Source organism: Pelobates fuscus, chromosome 4 (genome assembly GCF_036172605.1).
Source record: "Pelobates fuscus isolate aPelFus1 chromosome 4, aPelFus1.pri, whole genome shotgun sequence".
Lineage (NCBI taxonomy): Eukaryota > Metazoa > Chordata > Amphibia > Anura > Pelobatidae > Pelobates > Pelobates fuscus.
In genome coordinates this window covers 120587063-120594260 of record NC_086320.1, presented here as the reverse complement: position 1 = coordinate 120594260, position 7198 = coordinate 120587063, and the positions used below count along the sequence as shown (strand labels likewise).

General features: G+C 44.5%; 1 protein-coding gene across 1 annotated transcript in view; it reads right to left on the bottom strand.

The window, feature by feature from the left end:
- LRRC30 (leucine rich repeat containing 30) overlaps positions 1-6871 on the bottom strand; it is a 50091-nt gene extending 43220 nt beyond the window's left edge. Inside the window, exon 1 of the mRNA XM_063450463.1 lies at positions 6794-6871. The gene's annotated coding sequence lies outside the window, so the exon portion shown is untranslated. The remainder of the gene's footprint in view (positions 1-6793) is intronic.
- Between the last annotated feature and the right edge of the window lie 327 nt (positions 6872-7198).

The following is a 7198-nucleotide window of genomic DNA, read 5'->3' as shown; positions in this document are numbered from 1 at the left end:
ATCGGGCACACCGGGCAAATGCCCGGTGGGCCGCGATGACCGTGGGGCCGAGGCCGGCAGGGCCAGCGCTACCCGCTACCCGAGCCTGCCAGCCCCTGCAGGGCCAGCGCTACCCGAGCGCCAGCCCTGCATAGTGCCTCCATGGGCCGGTGGGGAGATCAAAGATCTCCCTCACCGGCCCAGAGACACTCAGGTGCGGCCGCCGGCTGGGGAGTGTGGGAGGGAGGGAGGCAGGAGAGAGGACCGGCGGAGCTCTAGCCAGCAGCTCCGCCGGGTCCTCTCGCGAGGTCTGAGCGTTGCCGCGGTAATCGCGGCAACGCTCAGATCTCGCGAGAGTGAACTCTAGCCTGCAGGGGGCTAGAGTTCACTCTCACCACAGGACCACCAGGGAAGAATGGCAGCACGGCACCCCTCCTCCCCCAGGCAGAATGGACCTCCCATGATAAAGGTAAGAAGGGGGGGGGGGGGATATAACTTTTTTTTTTTTTTCTTAATACAAAAATATATTTAAATAAAATATACATTCACACTCACACACACAGCACCCCCAGACACACACAGCACCCAAACACAAACAGCACCCACAGACACACACAGCACCCACAGACACACACAGCATCCAAACACACACAGCACCCAAACACACACAGCACCCCCAGACACACACAGCACCCCCAGACATACAAAGCACCCTCAGACACACACAGCACCCTCAGACACACACAGCACCCTCAGACACACACAGCACCCTCAGACACACACAGCACCCCCAGACACACACAGCACCCCCAGACATACAAAGCACCCTCAGACACACACAGCACCCAAACATACACAGCACCCTCAGACACACACAGCACCCTCAGACACACACAGCACCCTCAGACACACACAGCACCCTCAGACACACACAGCACCCTCAGACACACACAGCACCCTCAGACACACACAGCACCCTCAGACACACACAGCACCCTCAGACACACACAGCACCCTCAGACACACACAGCACCCTCAGACACACACAGCACCCTCAGACACACACAGCACCCTCAGACACACACAGCACCCTCAGACACACACAGCACCCTCAGACACACACAGCACCCTCAGACACACACAGCACCCTCAGACACACACAGCACCCTCAGACACACACAGCACCCTCAGACACACACAGCACCCTCAGACACACACAGCACCCTCAGACACACATAGCACCCTCACACACACAGCACCCAGACACACACAGCCCACAGACACACACAGCCCACAGACACACACAGCACCCAGACACACACAGCACCCAGACACACACAGCACCCAGACACACACAGCACCCAGACACACACAGCACCCAGACACACACAGCACCCAAATACACACAGCACCCACAAACACACACAGCCCCCAAATACACACAGCACCCACAAACACACACAGCACCCAAACACACAAAGCACCCCCAGACACACACATGCACCCAAACACACAAAGCACCCCCAGGGTTCTGTGTGTGTGTTTGGGTGCTGTGGGTGCTGTGTGTGTTTGGGTGCTGTGTGTGTTTGGGTGCTGTGTGTGTTTGGGTGCTGTGTGTGTCTGAGGGTGCTGTGTGTGTCTGAGGGTGCTTTTTTTTTTCTTAATACAAAAATATATTTAAATAAAATATACATTCACACTCACACACACAGCACCCCCAGACACACACAGTACCCAAACAGCACCCACAGACACACACAGCACCCACAGACACACACAGCATCCAAACACACACAGCACCCAAACACACACAGCACCCAAACACACACAGCACCCCCAGACACACAAATATATATATATATATATTTAAAATTAACGTGTTAAGTGTCTTTTAATATAAAATATATATATATATATATATATATTTAATATATATATAATAATGGTGTATGTGTGTTTTTATGTACTTTACTTTTTATGTACTTTATAAACTTTTATTTAACTTTTTCTTACTTTCAAAACTTTTTTTTCAGGCACTAGGGGGACTTCCTGAGAGCTCAGACAGTCCCCTGCAGGTACTGCACAAGCCGGCTATTCCAGCCATCGGATCGCGAGGACCCTACGATCACATGGCCCGGGAGTGCCGGATCAGGCAGTGGGGGTCTGCCTGAGCTCGCAGCCAGACCCCAGGATCTGCCTGGGATCGCCAGAGATCAGGTACGGGTGATTTACTAAATGATGTACCAGGTACGTCCGCAGTCATTAACAACCGTTTTTTAAACATAACACTTGTCTGACTAGGTGGATAATGGTATCAGGAATAAACGATTACATTACATGCTAGACAGATCAATAAGATGGTCATACATAACAATAAAGCCACCGGTACCCTGCACTCTTTGGCAAAACTGCCTATGAGTTTGAGTAGAATAGCATGCCAGCAGCCCAGACCCAACAATCGCTTTTTATTGCTCTGCTCTGACTGTACTAAACATGCTAAAATAATCAACGTATTATTGTTGAGCAAAGCCGAGTTTGATGTAAGACTTAGGACCTCTTAGGTGGGTCCTAACTCTAACCATTCACCTTGCTTCCTTGAGCTTCTGGCAAAGATATCTCTAATGAGACAGAGAGGGGTATGTTTTATATACACCCCTACATGCTTATTAACCCTTAATAGGGAACACATGGGATTGTATTTGCTTTTGTATCACACAGCTATGTTACAATGCTGCTGCCCATCACATGTGTTCCCTATTAAGGGTTAATAAGCATGTAGGGATGTATATAAAAAATACCCCTCTCTGTCTCATTAGATATATATTTGCCAGAAGCTCAAGAAAGCAAGGTGAATGGTTAGAGTTAGGACCCACCTAAGAGGTCTGCCTTGACGTGGCAGGTGGGCATTTCCTCTAATGGCAATTGGAGTAACTACATAAACTCCATTTGTTTAAATATACATAGGGATTTGAGAAGAGCACAGTTAACTTTTTTCTTTGTTTTTTTACTGTATGTATTGGGGCATTTTTAACTGACAACTGAAAATGTTAAGTTTTATATTTTTGCTGACACTAAACACTTTGAATTAAGGAGTGGAGGTTCTGGTAATGTTTTGTTCGTTTTTGTTGGTCTTGCAGTGGCAGAGTCAAAAAGCAGCCCAGAAAAGAGAGACATTAGGATAGAGAGCCAAAATAGAGACTGTCCCTACCATGTAGAGACAGTTGGGAGGTATGATATTAAAACTTACTTAAAAACCATGAAAAGGCAAATTGGGAATAGAAAACTTATAACAGGATGTATGTAAATGAGAAGAAATTGCCAGAGAAACATTCAAAACCATTATTTATTATTCCATTCCTCAGGGCAGACAAAAGAGCATGACCTAAATTAAACAGACATCATTATATAGTAACGCTGCACATTGCATTTAAGTAACTCCATATTTTTAAGCATTACTTTCTATAGCAAGGTAAACACTTTTTTTTAATATGTTTTAATTCTATTCCCTAACAAGCACATTCCAAAATAAATACTCGCCAGAGTTTTGCAATATCTTGAAAAATAAAGAAGTATGCTTATTTATTTAACTCCCACCCTTGATATGATTGCAGGAATTCAAAATACACATAATCTCCCTTATCGTCAAATATTATTAGTAAGAAAGGTGGTCTTTCACAATTGTTAAAGACATATATAAAATACATGAATGTCATATTTGCATTGGGAAGAGTTAATTATTTACCTATATGTGTTTAGCCAGCGTTCAATACACTATGGATGTAGGTTTATGGCAGATCTAGAAGTCCTGTCAAAGCCGTGATTCTCACTGTTTCCCAGTTCCACATTTCCTTCTACTTACCGTATTTTTCGCTCCATAAGACGCACCTCACCATAAGACGCACCTAGTTTTTAGAGGAAGAAACCCAGAAAAAAATATTCTGAACAAACTGTCCCATAGTGTTTCTTACTATGGGACAGTTTGTACAGAATATTTTTTTCTCCCCTGTCCCATAGTGTCCCCCCCTCCCATAGTCTTCTCCTCTCTCCCATAGTCTTCACTCACCCCCTCCCCATAGTCTTCATCCACCCCCTCCCCATAGTCTTCATCCCCCCATCCCCATAGTCTTCATCCACCCCCTCCCCATAGACCTTATCTCCCCCCTCCCCATAGACTTCATCCACCCCCTCCCCATAGACTTCATCCACCCCCTCCCCATAGACTTCACCCACCCCCTCCCCCTAGACTTCATCCACCCCCTCCCCCTAGACTTCATCCCCCCCCTCCCCCTAGACTTCATCCCCCCCCTCCCCCTAGACTTCATCCCCCCCCTCCCCCTAGACTTCATCCCCCCCCCCCCTAGACTTCATCCCCCCCCTAGACTTCACCCCCCCCCTAGACTTCACCCCCCCCTAGACTTCATCCCCCCCCCCTTACTGTCCCCCTCCCCTTGTCCCATAATTACTTACCTGTCTTGTAGCGTTGGCCGGCAGCACAGGGCGCACCGCGGTAGTGGAACTTGAATTTCATGTTCCGGTTTCCGGCGGGACTGAAAGGAAGTGCGCACTCAGCTTGTGCACACTTCCTTTCAGTCCCGCCGGAAACCGGAACATGAAATTCAAGTTCCACTAACGCGGTGCACCCTGTGCTGCCGGCCAACGCTGCAAGACAGGTAAGTAAAGCTTCATATTCGCTCCATAAGACGCACAGACATTTCCCCTCACTTTTGAGGGGGAAAAAAGTGCGTCTTATGGAGCGAAAAATACGGTACTTGACTTTTATCATGACACACTCCAATCAGTAATTTATTCCCTCCTGCATTTGAAATCTTGAGAAGTTTACATGAAACCATTCCAGTTAATCACAGGTATGTTTGTATAAAATAAAAATAAAAAACACTCCAAGCACCATGACCACTTCAGCACACTGTAGTGGTTATGGTGCTGGAGTGCCCTGGTGCCCCTACCTCCCAATGTCAGTAATTAAACTATTGTAGAGCAGTTTGAATGGTTACCTCCACTACCTCTGCTAAAGATCTGGAAGAGAGCTGACACTCTTAGCCAATGAGCTAGCTTTGCACTGCAGAGCTTCGTTTAAGAGAGCAACTGCCGGCTCTCTGGCTGAAGTAGTGAAGATGGCAGACTTACAATGGGGTTGAGGGAACTCTTGGCAATATAACCACTCCAGTGCACTGTAGTGGTGATGGTGCTCTGAGTGTACATTTAATCATGTGTAAGCTATATGATAACAGAAAGATCAGGTAACACATGAGACACATATAAACTGGAAATACGATATCTACAAATAAATGAAATGTGCACATAGACAACATATACACATTACACGCACCAGCTATAAAAATTCCACAGACGTCCTTGGAATACAGAGATAGGATTTAGCTCTTTTCACAATAACAAGGCAAGAGCCCATAGATGAGATGACCTGTTTAGGAATTTTGTCTAAAGAGGACGATGTTGATGAAAGTATATGCAAAACATCATTCATAAAATCTCAATCCACCTATTCTTCCAATACATTAGTCATGAATAAAACAATTTGATTTTTATATTGTTTTGCTCTGAGGTTATTGTTCTATCTTGAAAGTAAATCTACTTGGTTTTACAAATAAAAGCAGAATACGTGGCCCATCATTCAAAAAGACTTCTGGTCACATAGATTAAAAATGTTATGCTTTATATTGTTAATTAAAAGGACACTCCACTGCCCAAAGTAAAAAAACAAAATCCCTACTTTGTAGACAACCCCAATGAAAATATGCATGCATTTAAATATGCATGCTTTCATTGGGGGGAATATCAAAAAACAGCTTGTCTGCAGTCTTTGCAAACCCACCCCTTCTTCAGCCCAGACTTACTGTGGCTGTCCAATTGCAGACTTCCCAATGCAGCTCAATGAGAAATCTTTGCAGGGCAAAGACTTTGCTCTGGGCAATTGCCTGCCTCTTGAATCTAGCTTCACTGAGCTAAACTCTTAGGAATTAGAAAGACCGATTGTTGGCAACTTGGGGGTGGTATGGGGGTAACAAAGTTAATTTTATTAAATTTAAATTGAATTGTTCACTTTTTGTAAAATGAGCACACACTCTCTACACATAAAGCACTTCAGCAAAATAAAAGTCCTTTAACCCCTTAAGGACACATGACATGTGTGACACGTCATGATTCCCTTTTATTCCAGAAGTTTGGTCCTTAAGGGGTTAAGTGTTTAAGTGTTCGTTTAATTATATAACAAAATATATGTACATAGATTATTGTGCTAGCTATTTTCTCAATGTGAAAAATAAAACAAAGAAAAATGAAATAATGCTGTGATCTGTAATCAGAGGGACTGCATGGGGGCGTACAGGCATTCATCTGGTATGGGGCCTGCTAAAGTGGGGGGAGGGGTGTCTTGGGCAGTCTAATGCAATGCTGTTATGTTTCCTTCTCAAGCAAAGTCAGCCACAGGCTGGAACCCTTACAAGATCAGAATGTCTGATTGTGCTTGTGTGTCTGAGTATGTGTGTGTATATGTGTGTGTGTGTGTGTATGTCTGGAGGAGATATGGCCATTTGTTTTGTAAATTCCCCATGATTTCTGATGGCAGTCGCCCATCACGGCATAAAGCACTTGTGTCACAAATGCAAATGGTCATGCAGAAGGTCTTTCAGGTTTGACCTTCATTTGAGTAGCCAATTCAGGAAACCTGTGATATCTTTTTTTATTCCAGGAACACTAAAGTGTTATGAATACAAATATATCACAGGTTTCCTGATGTCCCCCCTCAGTTTGTCATTAAAAATAATAAAAAACATACCTTTTTAAAGTTTTGTGGCTCCTTAAGGGCAATTTTCCTCACCTCCTCCCACGAGATTATGGATGAGGCATGGCCCCTGCTGAAATTGGTCCCACTCGAAGCACCATAACCACTGCAACTTCCTGTCATCATTATGGTGTCAGGAATATGGCGCCCTGACTGCTTTAGACAGAATGGACACATTTTCCTTCTCTGCTCATTTTTCTTTGTCAGTTTTCCACAATTCCAATTTTAGTTTACAAAAAAAAAAAAAATGACTTGGTTTTCAGAATTAATTTTCATGGATCCTGTTTTTTATTACATTTTGTAGGCTGGAAAATAACTTAAATGTTTGTATTGTTTCCATATTATGAAATGCCACGTGTGAATCTGGTTTATGAATTACAGTAATCATTGTTCATTACA